A 17,959-nucleotide genomic window follows, 5' to 3' on the forward strand; every position below is an offset into this window, starting at 1 on the left:
AAGGTGGGCAGATCAGCTGAGGTCAGGAGTTTGAGACTAGCCTGACCAACATGGAGAAACCCTGTCCCTACTAAAAATACAAAAAACTAGCTGAGCGTGGTGGCGCATGCCTGTAATCCCAGCTACTCTGGAGGATGAGGCAGGAGAATCACTTGAACCTGGGAGGCAGAGGTTGTGGTGAGTTGAGTTTGCACCATTGCACTTCAGCCCGGGCAACAAGAGTGAAACTCTGTTTAAAAAACAAAACAAAACAAAACAAATTTCAGGCTACTTTTCTAAGTGGGCAGGAGGTATCTGGTACATTTTAGTACATTTTTAGTACATTCAGTCATTCAAAATTACTAACATGAAAACATGTCATTGCTTAAATGAATAGGAACTGAGCCATCTGGGAAACTTTTTAGTTATGCAAAGCAATGCATACTCAGAGGATCTTAGATAATCTGGTGCAGTATCATTCAACTATGAACTCTAATTTCCAATCACAGCTTTCACTGGAATTGGGGCAGATGGCCCAGATGATACCCCTGTTGGCCTGAAGAAGAGAGAGGAGAAACTCCACCATCCCAGGGATTAACCATGCCTCCTACTACCTATGGGACTTTGAGGAGACTAATGTTCACTCCAGATCTCAGCTTTTTCATCTGTAAAGTGAATCTAGCATAATTTAGGACCCAGGGTGTTTGTGAGGATTAAATGACATAATTCCTGTGAATTTATTCAGTTAATGTCCTCACTCTCCATTGCCATTGTTACTGCAGTGGGGGGTAGTGGCAGTTAGAGAAAAATCTCCAAATTGGTTCTTTTTTTTGAGACAGAGGCTCACACTGTCACTCTGGCTGGAGTGCAGTGGTGCGATCGTAGCTCAGCGCAGCCTTGAAGTCCTGGACTCAAGCAATCCTCCCACCTTAGCCTCTTGAGTAACTCGGACTGCAGGCATGTGCTACCATGTCTGGCTAATTTTTTATTTTTGTAGAGATGGGGGCTCTCACTATGTTGTCCAGGTTGGTCTCAAACTCCTGGCATCAAATGATCCTCCCACCTCAGCCTCCCAAAGTGCTGGGATTACAGGTGTGAGGCACCTTGCCTGGCCCTCTCCTCATCTTAGATCAACTAATTTTGGGAAATAAGGACAAAGGCCTTCACCCATGTCCTTCCTGGGGTGGTCTCACCACATGTACACTATCTCCCTTGCCCCCAAAACATTCACACAAACACACATTCTTTTGTACCAAGCCCTAATTACAAATACCATAACTGCAACTAAAAAGGATATTTAAATGTGTGTTAAGTAATCACGCCAACAGCCTTTTGTTTTACTTCCTTATTCTTGTCCTATTCTAAATGTGCTAAAAGTGTCAAAGTGTCGATAAAAAGGCAAAAGAAGCCTGACATACAAGGAAGACAAAATAAAAGGAGGGGACTTGGATAATTTGTCTTCAAATGATTGAAGCAGATGTACTGCTTCTTAATAGACATTTTATAGGCTAAATAATCTTTTTTTCTCTCTCTCAGTAATAGAAATGTTGACCCAAAGTTTCATAAACTTGTTGAATGCCTTTTCAGAAGTTGCAAATGCAAACTCAAGAAATGAAGTTTTGGCCAGGCACGGTGGCTCACGCCTGTAATCCCAACACTTTGGGAGGTTAAGGCGAGTGGATCACTTGAGGTCAGGAATGTGAGACCAGCCTGGCCAGCACAGCAAAACCCCATATCTACGAAAGGCACCAGAATTAGCTGGATGTGTTGGTGCACACCTGTAATGCCAGCTACTTGGGAGGCTGGGACATGAGATTCACTTGAACAGGGATGTCTGTGGGGAGGCTGTGGTTATCGCAGTCTGAGTGACAGAGGTAGACTCCTTCTCCAAACAAAACAAAACAACTTTCTGTTTCATTGAACTATCTCTTATAATTTCTCAGTGGAAATCAATGACACACATTTATGCTGGCCCAGCTTAATATAGGAATAGATTTAAAAATAGTATAATTTTTTTAACCTTTTGAGAGCATAAGGTGTTATTTGTTTTTACTTATTGGTACTATCGCCTTCGAGATACTTAATCTTAAAATGTAGATTAGTGATTCTTACTTTTTATATGTCCTGGTCCAGTTTGAGACTATGATGAAAGCTGTAAATGCACACACCGTATTAAATTACGCACACAGTTTCAGGGATCATGACCTCCCAAAGTCCCAGGACTCAATAAACAACTCTGGGATACAGAGTAATAGATGTGCCTTTAAGCACATTATATAGATGCTGTTTATTGTAACTGAGTCTTTGACATAGATTGAAAACCAGCCGGTTGGATTTCAGTGTTCTTAGCATTAAATAGGCATGCAGCCTACTCCATGCTGCAGATTAAACGCAAGCTTTTATAGCTTGGAGGACAGTACACCCACAAACACATTTAACAAAACACCATGCTAATATTTCAAGCCATAAGGGGTGCCTAGATCAGATAGTCTCAACCCTTGTGCCCAAGAGTCTCATGCTCCTTTGGGAACATCACAAAACTCTAGATCCTACCACTGCATGGCCCCAAGAGATGACGACCTGCATAAGAACCCTGGTCCCTACCCCCATCATTCCTTCCTCATGTCCCAGCTGAGTCCAGACTAAGGGATCAGGGATGCACATGGAGACCATAGCCTATGACCGCAATGGTTTTAACCTGCAAAATCTAAACAGATATAACTACATGTTAATTCCCACTCTAAAATTTAAATATAGGATACATATGTAATATTTTAAGTGTGATTAATATAACTTTTTGGTGTATGTGCCAAGAAAATTGACTGCAAAATCTGCTTTGGTAAGGGGCTGAGTTAACTTGTTTTGTAGATTTATTGATTATAAGCCACTTAAATGTGATGCTATGTCTAACCAAGTTAATTATTTTGGGTCTGGAATAGCTGGTCTGTAGCTCTTCTTTTTCAGTGGTCAAGCAACAGGACAATTTCTCCATTAAAGCCACTCCTAGTTCATAACATAAAAGCTATTGTTTTCAAATATAAGAATCCTTATTTAGTTACCTAAAGAAGCACAGTGCTGTCAATTTCATCCAAGAGTAACTTGCAAAGGAGCATAAAATGTTTGCTTCTTCAAAGTCCATGGGAAATATGGTGTTTATGTGTTGAGCTTTATGTTCTTTTGCGGGGAGGGAGAAAATGTCTACTTTCCTTGTTTTTTGTTGTTGTTTTTTTCTTGTTGTTGTTGTTGTTAGTTTTGTTTGTTTATTTTTAGAGACAGAGTCTTGCTCTGTCACCCAGGCTGGAATGCACTGTGGTAGTAGTTCAATGCATCCTTGAACTCCCAAACTCAAGGGATCCTCCCACCTCAGTCTCTCAAGTAGCTAAGACTACAGTGCATGCTACCATGCCTGGCTAATTTTTAAATTTTTCTGTAGAGATGAGGGGCTTCATATGTTGCCCAGGCAGATCTGGAACTCCTGGCCTGAAGCAGTCTTCCTGCCTTGGCTTCCCAAAATGTTGGGATTGCAGGCATGAGCCACTGCATCTAATCATTTGCTTAGGAAAGAAAGAAAAAAGGAAGCCATGTCTCTCAATACCTACATTTAAACAAACAGAAAATAAACATTTTCAGAGGCTCAGTTGAAAAATCAGAATAAGTAATAATACTCTATGTTTAACCTAAAATTGCATCTGCTTCGGACTTTACCCACAAAGAGGTCTGCCTGCATTTTAGCTTTAATGAAGATGTAAAGTGGTTGTTCTTTTCTTCTGGGACGGAAGACAAAACACGCTTCACAGTCATGGGAGAAATGCTTCCTCCAAGAGTGGGGTTTGGAAAATAAGTGGTGTGGTGAAGCCTTCACTTACTTCGGGGTGTCATTTTTAAAGTAATATGCCAACTGATGAATTTTATACATGATTTGGGTACAGAAGTGCTAAATTTTGGTAATATAGAAGAGTATAGATTTACAGTCTTCAAAGTTTTTTCTCTTAAGTCATAGATTCCTTTTTTCTTTTTTAAAAATGCTTTATGATATTTGCTTTATTGCTTATCTTTATTGCTTACCCTTTTATCCATCCCTGTATCCATCCATCAATCCATCTTATTTTTCTTTTTAAATTTTATTTTAAATTCCAGGATACCTGTGCAGGATGTATAGGTTTGTTACACAAGTAAATCTGTCCCATGGTGGTTTACTGCACCTATCAACCCATCATCTAGATATTAAGCCCAGCAGGCATTAGCTATGTTTCCTGATGTTCTCACTACCCTTATGTGGGTAGTGAGACAACCTCCCCTAGAAGCCCCAGTCAGTGTGTGTTGTTCCCCTTCATGTGTCCAAGTGTTGTCATCATTCAGCTCCCGCTTATAAGTGAGAGCATGCAGTGTTTGCTGAGGATAATGGCTTCCAGCTTCATCTACGTCCCTGCAAAGGACATGATCTCGTTCCTCTTTATGACTGCATAGTATTCCATGGGATATGTGTATCACATTTTCTTTATCCAGTCTGTCATTGACTGGCATTTGGGTTAATTCCATGATAGACCCCTTTCGTTGAATGAAAGGAGGCCCACCTCCCCTAGGCCCTGCAGCCAAATTGAAACTGCTAAGTGTGGACCCGCCCACTTCCCCTAGGCCCTCAGCAATTGTCCCTTGGTCTCTTCTCCCACTTGCACAGAGCCTTGCTTATTGCTGGGCATGGAGTAGAAGCCCAACTTAATAAAGCACTCTTGGAAGGACTGAGAGGGGCTTTAGGATGCTATCCACTGACAACAGGACTTTAAGGCATGGACAGTTCACAACTGATTTGTGAAAGAAATAGGAGTATTTCCTAAACTCTTCGTGTTAACATCCAGGATAAAGAGAAACACTTCTTCTTCCTTAGATTATGTGTGTGTGCATGTGCACAATAGTAATATTGGTAACTTTTTTTTTTTTGAGATGGAGTTTTGCTCTTGTTGCCCAGGCTGGAATACAATGGTGCTATCTTAGCTCACTGCAACCTCCTCCTCCCGGGTTCAAGCAATTTCTTCTGCCTCAGCCTCCCAAGTAGCTGGGATTACAGGCATGCGCCACCATGCCTGGCTAATATTGTATTTTAGTAGAGACGGGGTTTCACCGTGTTGGTCAGGCTGGTCTCAAACTGCTGACCTCAGGTGATACACCTGCCTCAGTCTCCTAAAGTGTTGGGATTACAGGCATGAGCTGCCACGCCCAGCCCATAATGTTGATAACCTTAATAAGAGCTACTCATTCTCTGTTGAAAGAAGAGACTTTTAACCATTCTTTTCTCTTTCAAGGAAGATTGCTCTCCATTCTCCTTGCTTTCTTTGGGTTTGAGTGATTTTTCAGTTGAATCAGCAGGGCACAGTCTGTTTCATCAATGAACAATTAAAAATGCTCTCTTGATTCGAGATTATGTAATTGACTCTAATAACTCATGAAATGTTTGCAAAGTCAAACTACTGACTTAAATTTAGTTTAAGTTATGATTAAGAGGTTCTCTAGGAACCAACTCCACAAAGACTTTTGAGGACCATTTGGGAAATTGTTAAATCAAAGTGGTGTATATTTGAAAGCTTATTATAATATATTTTGTAATGTGTTCTCAAAATATTTTCTTAGGAAAAGTTTTTATAGTTCTCTGAAATTGAGCCAAAGGATCCTGAATCTGACTTTTTTAAACTAACAGTGAATTTTTAGTTCAAACAGTCTTTGCATTCTGCCATTTATGTGGGTTTTATTTAAAATAATGTAGAAATGCTAAACCATGAAATGAAATATTTGGAATAACCCCACTGAGCCTCAAAAGTGTCCTGACCTTGTTCTTAAAAGCACTTCTGTGCTTTATATGCTGGTTTTCAAACACTGGGAATGTTCATGTGGACTTTCACGTTATTTTGCACCCTGGGACCTCACCGTCAACAGTTGAGATAAGAAAAGAATGCTCTTCAGAGCACTGCTGCTCATTAGGGTGCTGTCCAAAACCTCATCCATGCCTGATCAAGTTAGTGGAATGTCAGGGCCTCTCCTGTGATGAAAGGATCTAAATGTGACTTCTCAAGCAGCCAAAATATTAGCTGTCATCCCTGTCCATGCAGAGCTATAAGATTTAGGCCTTGCAGACACAAAACTGTATGTACAGAATGCCCCTTGTTATGTTACAAATTTTTAAAATGAATAGAAGAGAGTGGACAGGATCTATACAATGAGTTAATGGTGGGTACCTGTGGACTTGGGGATGATGGTGATTTTTGTTTTCTTCTATTAACTTTTTCCTTTGCATTTTTAAGTTTACAACCATGCAAATATGTATTTGTAAATGTCAAAACAACTTAATTTTCTAAAAGGTGGAATAGATGCTGTAGTTATTGGCAGAGCCAAAATCAGAGTGAGGACATGATACTCATGAGCCCTGAATGTGAGCTGCACAATAACAGTGCCAGATGCACATCAACCTGGGGTTTAAAATACGCTCACGGTAGGGATGCTGAGTCAGGAACCTGCTACAAGCCAGAAGGACCAAACATCTAGAAAGGTAATGACTTTGGGCTGGGCAAGGTGGCTCACGCCTGTAATCCCTGCTGGCTTTGGGAATCCGAGGTGGGTGGAATTGCGTGAGCCCAGGAGTGCAGGACCAGCCTGAGCAACGTGGTGAAACCCCATCTCTACCAAAAATACAAACATTAGCTAGGTGTGGTGGTATCTACCTGTAGTTCCAGCTACTCAGGAGGCTGAGGCAGGAGGATCACAGGGAGGTTGCACTGTAGCAAGCCATGATCATGTCAGGCTGGGTGACAGAGTGAGACCCTATTAAAAAAAAAGAGAGAGGGCCGGGCACAGTGGCTCATGCCTGTAGTCTCAACACTTTGGGAGGCCGAGGTGGGTAGATCGTGAGGTCAAGAGATTGAGACCATCCTGGCCAATATGGTGAAACCCCATGTCTACTAAAATACAAAAATTAGCTGGGCATGGTGGCGTGCACCTGTAGTCCCAGCTACTTGGGACGCTGAGGCAGGAGAATTGCTTGAACCCAAGAGGCGAAGGTTGCAGTGAGCTGAGATCGTGACACTGCACTCCAGCCTGGTGCCTGGAGACAAAGCAAGACTCTGTCTCCCAAAAAAAAAAAAAAAAAAAAAAAAAAGAGAGAGAGAGAGAGAAAAGAGAAAAAAATAAAGAAATGCAATGACTTTGGACCAATAGGGAAGCGGAGAGAGCAGTGTCATTGTGTACCACACATTTGGGATCTACATCCAACCCTTCTGCCTCCAATCCTCCTGACCTCCACTATAGCTGGGACCCTGTCAGCTTTCCTCACCTTAATGTTCTTTCTCTGTTTTTATCCAAAGCCGTTGAGAATGATACTCATTTGAACAACATTTTATGTGGTACATACATTTTGGCTAAGGAGAGATACAGAGTTTTTCCTGGGTGTTGGTAGTTGCCACAAATGAATCTTTAGTCTGGGAGTTTGTAGGGCATGCAGTGGAGCCGAGGGTAGGCTAGACAGGTGAAAAGATGCAACGCTGACCTCTGGGAGAAGCAGGGAAGGCAGCGGTGGAACCGAGAAGTGACTTTTGTGTTTCACACTCCCTTGTCTTCTTTACATCCTCCTTTTTTTTTTTTTTTTTTTCTTTTTGAGATGGAGTCTGGCTCTGCTGCCAGGCTGGAGTGCAGTGGTGTGATCTCGGCTCATTGCCACCTCCACCTCCTTGGTTCGAGCAATTCTCATGCCTCAGCCTCCCGAGTAGCTGGGATTACAGGTGCATAGCATCATACCCAACGAATTTTTGTATTTTTAATAAAGACGGGGTTTCACCATGTTGGCCAGGATGGTCTAAATCTGCTGACCTTGTGATCCACCCACCTCAGCCTCCCAAAGTGTTGGGAATACAGGCGTGAGCCACCACGCCCAGCTACGTCCTCTTCTTATAGCAGCTCCTTCCCCTGCCTCTGGTGTTCCTGTCCTCTTGGTGCCCTCTAGCTGGTCAAAACCCAGCAAGACACGCCTTGGAAACTGCATGCCCCAAAGGGCTCCTTTCCCTCCATTTCTATCTTGTTCCCTTTTCTTTCCTATCTCCCTGTGCTTCCTTTATTCTCATGAAATGTATGTCCAGAGTTCACAGCATATTTAGACTCAGAACACTGAGAAGTTTGAGAGTAGTAGCTGTTAGCTCCTTCATATAGCTAATAATTTGGAACTAATATTTTGAACAGTGTCAGGAAAGATAGTGTGTTAACATGAGCTGCTACATTTGGTGGTGGCCAACCAACTGCTGAGAGAGACAGAGAGAGAGAGAGAGAGCGTGTGTGTGTGTGTGTGTGTGTGTGTGTGTGTGTGTGTGTGTGACAGGCAGTCACTGCCTGGCTGTCAGAGAGCTCCAGACAGTTCAGCACAGAGGTATGACGAGGAGCATTGCAAGAGTCCCAAAGTCCTGGGGAAGAGAGGCTAAACTTCTCTGCAGTTTTGGTTTAGCATGTACAGACTAGCTGATGGACTGTGGCCCACAAAGGCCTGGACTGGAGGGACAGCCATTGGGGCTGCTGGCAAAAGCCAAGATAAGCCAAGAAGTCTAGCAGTATGGGAAGAGGCAGCAGATACTGGTGCAGAGGTCATTGACCTAGACCCCGGCGTGCTCTCTGTTCAGATCACGAGGTCAGGAGTTTGATACCAGCCTGTCCAACATAGTGTAACCCCGTCTCTACTAAAAATACAAAAAAATTAGCCTGGCATGGTGCCGGGCACCTGTAACCCCAGCTACCTGGGAGGCTGAAGCAGGAGAGTCGCTTGAGCCCAGGAGGTGTAGGTTGCTGTGAGCTGGGATTGCGCCATTGCACTCCAGCCTGGACAACAGTGGGAGACTCTGTCTCAAAAAACAAGCAAACAAACACAGCCCCACCTTCACAGGGTTGTTGTGAAAATGAAATCTTTAACGCATGAGCAGCATCTAGCATATGACTGTGCAAATTAAATAATCAGACCTTAATAAATGTGGGCTATTAGTACTTCTTTTAAAAAAATAATTTTTTATTTTTGGAAAGAGAAAGGATCTCACTCTGTTGCTCAGGGTGATCTTGAACTCCAAGTGTTGTAAGAGTTTCTCCTTAGGTCAGCTAAAAGCCCGGTTCTTGTCACAACATGTCCATGAAAGATTAGACTCACAGACACTTTGAAGGGTAGAAGGTCAGGGTTTATTAAGCAAAAAGGGGGGAAAAAAGGGGGGAAACAGGGACTCTAGCAAAGCAAGGGTCCTGCTAGTAGGCTTCCTGCCTTAGAGACTGAATTCCCACTTACAACCTGGGAACAGGAGAAGCCAGAATCCTCCCCTCTGCAAATGGTGTGAAATTCCGTGGCTCTACCCCAATGCGCATGCCTCCCACTGCATAAGCCGGTCAGAGGACGTTGGGGACCCTATTATATTTGGCTCTCTCACTGGGGTCGAACAATCCTCAAGGCTTGGCCTCCCAAAGTGCTGGTATTAGAGGCATAACCTACAGCATCCAGCTTCCAGTACTTCTATCATTGGTGTTTTCGTGAGATTTCTTTTCTCTATTTTTACCTAGTTACTTTCTACTTATTTTCAAGTGGTTACATAGTTTGGTTTTATGGGATACAATAAAAAGGATTCGGCCCAGTTTTTGTATTTAAGCAGAGAAATTGCTTCTTAGGATGTATTTTAAAGGGTTAGATTACACCTGGAGTGGGTTGAACTTGAGCAAAGTTTTAAAAATAATTGTGTCTCAAAGTTGAATAAAAGCATTGGGCCCCAATGTCATTCTTTGCTTTAAGATGACAGTGAGAATAACAATTAGGAGGTTAATACATTATTGAAAGTGGTAATTTTACCAGTTTTGAACTCAGGTTCAAAAGCATAATTGGAATAATTTTCAATAGACATCAGTCTTTATTTCTTAGGAAATCACAGGGATTAAATTAATGGCAGGCAGCCTCTCCTGTTATTTGAAGATAATAGGAGTCTGTTGAGGATTAGTGGGAAAAAATGAATGATACATGTTCTATTAAAGACTTCACAGTAGAAACATTTCTTACTACTCCTTGTCTTGCCACAATTTATACATTTAAGCACAATCATGTATGCAACTTCTTTTACTGCATTTGGCCTAAAAACTAATTCAAATAAAGAATAAGACTAATACTTTTCTTGGGATAAAAGTATACAGTTTTTTTTAGGGGGTGTGTAATATGCCAATTCAAAAGAAAGTCATGTGATGCTCTAAGAGCTTTGTAGAAGTGGAAACCATAGTTCATTTTTTTCTCTGGGTTTTTTTTTTTTTTTTTTTCAGGAGTCTGTTCCTGCTTCTTCATGAAACTGAACACTGGACAATGGCAATAATATCACACTCCTTATTCAGACATTTTAAATTGCTCTAATTGTGCTTTAACTTTGAAGTGAGATATTCAGATCACTTAGTATTAGGGAAATGGTACATGGATGAAGCAGTAAATGATTCTTGATCTGTTGTTTTAGCTTGAGTCTTAGTAAAGTGGTTTTTGTCAGTGGACAATTGCACCCTATTTTCTTCAAGATCTTTCTATACTGAAAATGATTTAGATGGTATAGCTGAGTCTAACACCACCCATATAAGCATCTGCAGTTGTACTTACCTGGACTTGGGAGGTACTGCTTTTTTTTTTTTGAGACAGAGTTTTGCTCTGTCGCCAGGCTAGAGTGCAGTGGTGTGATCTCAGCTCACTGCAACCTCTGCCTCTTGGTTCAAGTGATTACCCTGCCTCAGCCTCCCGAGTAACTGGAACTACAGACACATGCCCCCATGCCTGGCTAATTTTTTTGTATTTTTAGTGGAGATGGAGTTTCATCATGTTGGCCAGGGTGGTCTGGATCTCCTGACCTCGTGATCCACCTGCCTCAACTTCCCAAAGTGCTGAGATTACAGGCATGAGCCACCACGCCTGGCCGGTATTGCTTTTTAAATTTCAATATCACTCTAAACCTTTTCTGGCTTTTGCCCCCTTCAGTACCCTTGACCTATAAGTTGGGAAACCTGTTTGTTTCTCCTTCTGGCTGGAATGCCTATTTAGAGATTCGTGTTATTGGTCATGACTCAAGTTACATACACCGATTCCCAAGCTTTTCTTGACTTGATTCTAAACTAAATGACACGGCGATTGTGAGGCTCCAAGGCAAAATGTAAATCAGAAAAACTACCTAATTTAATGGCTAAAAAGTTCTTGTAAACATATAGATGACCACATCAGGAAATACCATTTTCGTTGTTTTGGAAAGGAGGAGGAAGTGACCTAAGATCTGGTTTGGGGAGAAAGGAAGAGCTGGCACGTGATTTGCTGCACCAACGCAAAGGCAAATACACGAAGAAAAGCCAGTCACTTTGAGTGTTAGCTTATTTTAACATATTGCTCACTTTTAATTTAATACCCATTTTTCCCCCATTGTTTCTGGTTTAATTATTATAATTTGAAATAATTGTGGTTGAAAAAATGTTTAGCTAAATCATGATACCTCACTACCTTGTAATTTAACACAACAAAGTAAGAACTGTAAGGCAAAGAGTCTGGACAATGGGGAGTAGAGGTTACAAAAGAGAAAAAAGGACCTAGATTTATTTGACATGAAAATAGAGGGTTTCTTACTCTAGGGTGAGTTTTACAGTAATTCTACACTTAAGTTTTGGCCGCTGAACTAGGCTTGCCGGTTGTATGAATTTGGATAAAATTCTATTCAGAAGAGAAAAGATGACCAAAATAAAAAGCCTACCTCTTGGGATCATAGTGCAAATTGCATAAATTAATCCATATCAAAGCAGTTTGTGAATTGCAAACTGTGACACTAAATTTACTTTATATGAGGCAATCACTAAGTGTTATTAAGTGATTGAAAGAAGATATTAATCCAACATGTTATGTGGTTTTCCTAATATGTAAAAAGAAGGAAAGCATTCCAACCTGTGACTACCTCTGCCAAAAATGCTTGACTTGGTCATGAGGGAACAATCAGTCAAATCCAAAGTGAGGGCTGTTAGGCAAAGCAACTGGCCTGGATTCTACGGAAACATGTCATGAGAGGTAAAAGGAGGCTATAGACATGCCTTGGTAATCCTTGATTAAATCCAGAATTTAAAATGAGGTATAACAAATCTTCCACACTGAAACAGACATTAGTGTTAAAATGGGAACATTTGGACTGTATATTGATAGCATTGTGTCCATTTAAAATTTCCTGAGTGTGACCATTATTAATTACATAACTGTGGTAGGATCATTGCTCTTAGGAGGTACATGCTGAAGTATGTAAGGGTAAACCATCTTTAGGTCTACCAGTGGCTTAAATGGTTCAGCAAAATGTTTAGATATGCAGAGAGATAAAGCAAACATGGAAAACTGTTATAATTTGGGAATCAAGGTGAAAGCCATGTAGGTATTCATTGCTACCTATTCCTACAAACTTTCTATAGTTTTAAACATTTTCAAAATAAAATTTTGGAAAAAAATGTAAAGAATCCTAGTGCTCAAGTAGATTGAGTTATTAAAATACAGATCTTGAAATGTGTCTTTTACAGATCATATCTTCCTACCACTTAATTTTTCTGTGTGATGCAAATATATAGATTTAAAAAAAGAAAAATCTGTGTTTTTATAAATATATGCTTTAGGCAATGAATGGAATTGTTGTTACTAATTTGAACATTTTCCTGCTGGAAAAATTCCAAGAAAATGGATAGGAGTTCTCAAGCTGTGAAAGAACGTGCACATCTTTCATGGTATTTAAAAGTGAAGTAAAAATGTATCATGGGGTGAATTCAAAGGGTTAGAACATGATTTTTAACTATCCTCTTTAGAAAAAAATTCCATTTTGAGGATCTCAGTTTATTGATTTCGTGATAATTTGCTTCCTAGATCTTCTTTCCTATGAGATAAAACTTTTGTTTTCATTTTTTGAGAGAGACATTGGGAAGTTATTGTTAGCAGAGGTGCCTCTGTACAGACTTGTTTACTAGAGTTATTTATTTATGAGTTGATTGATTTATTTTTCTTTTTCTGTTTTGTTTTTTTTTTTTGCCTCTCAGAGTGAGGAATATACCATGACTATCAAAGTACTTTAGAATTTTAATTATATGAAGAGTCTGTTTTACAAGCAATTTGTGTGTTTAGATGCCCAAGTATAAATTGAATGCTCTAGACATGGGGTACTTACTGCAGCAACTTGACTCTTCCCTCCTCGAAGGAATTGAGGGGCATGACATAGAATAAGAGACTGAGGCAAGTTGTTGAGCAGGAGTGAGAGCTTATTAAAAAGTTTTAGAGCAGGGACAAAAGGAGGTAAAGTACATTTGGGAAGGCACCAGGCGAACAACTTGAGAGATCCAAGTGCCCTGTTTGATCTCTGGCTCGAAGTTTTACACATTGGCATGGTGCAGGGGTTTCTGTCTCTTCTCCCCTGATTCTTCCCTCAGGGCAGGCATTCCGCATGTGTAGTGGCCTGCCAGCACTTGAGAGGAGAGCATGCTCAGTGTGTTTACTGAAGCTGTGTGCGTGCTCACTTGAGGCATTTTTCCCTTACCAGCCAAGTGTTCCTGGAGGGAGGTCATATACCAGTTAAACTCTGCCATTTTGCCTCTTACTGCACATGCTTGGGCCCATTGGCCAACTCCTGAGATCTCATCAGGCAGCTGATGATCACCAGCTTCAAGTGTTTCCTATCTGTTGGGAGACTGCCTTTCCCTGGCACCAGCTGCCACCAATTATTATTTTAGAGAGACAGTTTAACAACTGCCTGACCATCAGCTGATGGTTTAACATTGCCTGATCTTCCTGGGTGGTGGTGGTAATGGGACTTTCCTGACCTGTTTGTATTTGCTGAGCTATCTACTCTAACATTTTCACGATGACCAACTTACTATTTTGTTGCTGCTTCTTGGGGTTGATGTGGTGGGATTCTGATTTTCTCCTAGGTGATTAAGTCCAGGCAGACATCTCATGGCTCACTTTTCTCTTTCTCTGTCTTTTTTTTTTCCCCATAAAGGTCAAAGACAACAGAACTGGACCAAGAAAGTTCATAACTTTTTGGTATGTAATTGAAGACTCTTTGCAACAAACTCTTCCTCTTTAGTGATATTTATGACCTGAAAGGCCTGAGTTTCTCTTTGTTATTCTAATTTGTGAATTAAATTAGTGTAGCCTAGATATGTTTATCCCTAGGCTAGGATTTATGCAGAGGGAAGTTAATAGTATTGATAAATTGCTAACTATCTTTGGTCCTCCGAAGATTACTTTTCAGTGGGAGACTTGTCTACTAAAGTCATTTATTTATTTATTTGTTGATTTTTTTTTTTTCTTTTTGCCTCTCTCAGAGTAAGGAATATACCATGACTATCAAAGTACTTTAGAACTATAATTACATGAAGAGTGTTTTACAAGCAATTGTGTGTGTTTAGATGCCCAAGTATAAATTGAATGTTCTAGAAATGGGATACCTACTGATTTAAATTTACCAATAATTACAATTAAATATTTATATTTAATAATTATAGTACAACAGTAGAATAATCTTAAGATGTCCCCCACCTCTAAAGTTTATAGGTTTATTCCTAATGATCTAGGAAAGATGGAGTTGAATACCTATATAATTCTTCTCATTATTCCTCTGATTTTCTATTATGAAATGTTTTAAAAGAATTATATGTCTTAACTCCTCACTGGGGTGTCCATGCTTTATTTGGTTTAATTCTTCTATTTATTTATTTATTTATTTATTTTTTGAGCCAATGTCTCACTTTGTCTCCGAGACTGGAGTGTAGTGGCATGATCACAGCTCACTGCAGGCTTGACCTTCCAGGCCCACGTGATTTTCTCACCTCAGCTTCTCAAGTATGCCACCGTGCCCAGTTAATTTTTAAAATTTTTTGTAGATACAGGGTCTCATTATGTTGCCCAGCCTGATCTCTAACTTCTGGCTTCAAGCAATCTTCTTGCCCTGGTCTCCCAAACAGCTAAGATTATAGGTGTGAGCCCTTCCACGAGGCCTTAATTTTTTTTTTTTTTTTTTTTCAGAGATGAAACACAATTTTAAACTTGCTGGGGAATTCAAAGGAAGCATTATTTTCACAGTTATCTGTTAAGGACACACTTTTTGTGAGTCTATAGATGTAACTAAAATTCTGGTAAATTTTCAGGAAGTATTAGTATATTAACTTAAATACTCTTATTTTTCTATGACCCAGATAATAATCACTATTGTACCCAGTACGTAGTTGCTACCATTTCCAATTATGTTGCAACTGTCTTTGAAATATTGTTAGTCATAACTCATTAGTCACCAGTGTGCCTTTTGGTGACCATTGTCCTTCTCTTTCTTGTTTTGTAGTTATTAAAACCTGCTGTCCTGGTTGTCTGACTCATGGACATACAGATTAGTTTTGGTGCATACTTTAGTTGTTCAGATGTCTTCTAAGACATAAATTCTGTTGTCTCATGTATACAAAATATGTGCATTTACTGATGAGTCAGTCAGTAAGATACCTGCATGGCCTTCTGCAGTAAAGAATGCTTTATTTACCATAAAATTCGATGTGTTGTTGAGGAATTTTAAGTGATGCTTTTTATACTCATATTTTCATTGATGATTCACAAAACTGGTTTCCCTAAGGTACTGACAAAAGTGGGTGATTTTTCTGTCTTCAAAAGTTGTCAAGTATGTTTTCTAGTATAATACTTCTGGCTCTCAGATTAGAGACCTCCTCATCACAGTGGGCATCTAGTAAGAGCATGGCTTTTTATAAGGAAGCTGAGTTTGTTGGACGACTGAATTAGATGAACTTTATAGTCTCTTTTTATAAAATAAGAGACAGCACAATGGTATAAAGGGGAGGCTCTGAGTTCAGAGGGCTGGAGTTTGAATCTTATCTCTGACACAGATACACACCAATCTGTGCAACCTTGGGCACATTACTTAACCTTTATGCACTTCACTTTCTTCTTCTGTTAAATGGAGACTAATAGTACCTTCCATAGCTGGTGTAAGGATTTATTGAGTTAATATGAATATAGCTCTTAGAACAATAAGGATTTATTGAGTTAATATGAATAGAGGTCTTAGAACAATATCTGATACATAATTAAGCACTTAATAAATGTTAGTTATGATGGTATATTAGTCAGCTCCCACACTGCTATAACAAATTACCTGAAACTGTGTAATTTATAAAGGAAAGAGGTTTCATTGGCGCACAGTTCTGCGAGCTGTACAGGAAGCATGGCTGGGGAGGCGTCAGGAAACTTACAATCATGGTGGAAGGCAAAAGGGAAGGAGGCACAATCATCACATAGCAGAGCAGGACAGAGAGAGAGAGAGAAGGGGAAGTGCTATACATTTTTTATATTTTATTTATTTTTATTTTTTAATTTAAAAAACAGTGATGTTGCCCAGACTGATCTCAAACTCCTGAGCTCAAGCGATCTGTTTTTTTTTTGAGACAGAGTCTCACTCTGTCACCAGGCACCAGGCTGGAGTGCAGTGGCGCGACCTCGGCTCACTGCAACCTCCACCTCCCGGGTTCAAGCAATTCTCCTGCCTCAGTCTCCCGAGTAGCTGGGACTACAGGCGTGCACTACCACGCCCAGCTAATTTTTTTGTATTTTTAGTAGAGATGGGGTTTCACCATGTTGGCCAGGATGGTCTCGATCTCTTGACCTCGTGATCTGCCCGCCTCGACCTCCCAAAGTGCTGGGATTACAGTAGTGAGCCACCGCTCCTGGCTGTTATATACTTTTAAACAACCAGTTCTCACGAGAACTCACTCACTATCATGAGAACAACAAGGGGGAAATCCACCCCCATGATCGAGTTACCTCCCATCAGTCCCTTCCTTCAACACTGAAGATCATAATTCAACATGAGATTTGGGTGGGAACACAGGGCCAAACCATATCAGATGGTGATGAATGATCTTGTCATCAGCCCTGGCCTTTAAGATTGGAGTGCACCTTGCAATAATCGGTATGAATTTCCAATAACTTATTTCTTCAGGTGTCCTTGTGTACTGCTGTGGTTTCACTGGATGCTAACATGAAGGCAAAGCTCAGACTCTTCACCTCTTTTCTACTGAAACTGACACTGTGGTGTCACTTCTTCCATCACACTCCTCTCCCATTTTACAGGCTCCACCTCTCCTCTTCCCCTCACTGCCTCATTGTAGGTCTTTCTATACACATCCAAACCCTGCTGCATTTCAGATTTTACACCAAAGGGGCTTATGATGATATTTTTCTAGCAAAGTCAAATGTTTACATAAGAGAAAGTCTTGAACCAGCTACTAGGATAATAAAATGTCCTCCAACTTGGCATGTTAACAATTTTCATCTTTTACTCCTGTCATTAAGCAATACTGAAGGAACCTTGTTTATCTAGTCACTCTAATAAATTATAGACATAGTTCTTTTTCAATTTTTTCAAGATGGAATTTCGCTCTTGTTGCCCAGGCTGGAGTGCAATGGCGTGTTATCTGTTCACAGCAACCTCAGCATCCTGAGTTCAAGTGATTCTCCTAACTCAGCCTCCCGAGTAGCCGGGATTACACGCATGCACCACTATGCCCAGCTAGTTTTTGTGTTTTTAGTAGAGACAGGGTTTCTCTATGTTGGTCAGGCTGATCTCGAACTCCTGACCTCAAGTGATCCGCCTCGGCCTCACAAAGTGCTGGGATTCCAGGCGTGAGCCACCATGCCCGGCCAGAGATGGTTCTTTTTGAAAATTTTAAATTTTACTTCAAGTTCTGGGATACATCCGCAGAATGTGCAGGTTTGTTACATAGGTATACATGTTGTGGTTTGCTGCATCTATCAACCCGTTATCTAGGTTTTAAGCCCTGCGTGCATTAGGTGTTTGCCCTAATGTTCTCCCTCCACTTGCCCCCTACCCCCAACAGGCCCTGGTGTGTGATAGATATAGTTCTTAGTTCAAAGATGTGTAGTGGGAGTGAACAG

The 17,959-nt window shown here is 40.6% G+C and overlaps 1 protein-coding gene across 5 annotated transcripts in view; it reads left to right on the forward strand.

The window, feature by feature from the left end:
• Positions 1-17,959, forward strand: part of IPCEF1 (interaction protein for cytohesin exchange factors 1) — a 198,782-nt gene that overhangs the window by 52,220 nt on the left and 128,603 nt on the right. For all 5 annotated transcript variants that reach the window (XM_032258753.1, XM_032258757.1, XM_032258754.1 and 2 more), the window contains one exon: positions 14,001-14,044. The gene's annotated coding sequence lies outside the window, so the exon portion shown is untranslated. The remainder of the gene's footprint in view (positions 1-14,000; positions 14,045-17,959) is intronic.

Source organism: Sapajus apella, unplaced genomic scaffold (genome assembly GCF_009761245.1).
Source record: "Sapajus apella isolate SASKATOON/1434 unplaced genomic scaffold, GSC_monkey_1.0 scaffold105, whole genome shotgun sequence".
Taxonomy (NCBI): domain Eukaryota; kingdom Metazoa; phylum Chordata; class Mammalia; order Primates; family Cebidae; genus Sapajus; species Sapajus apella.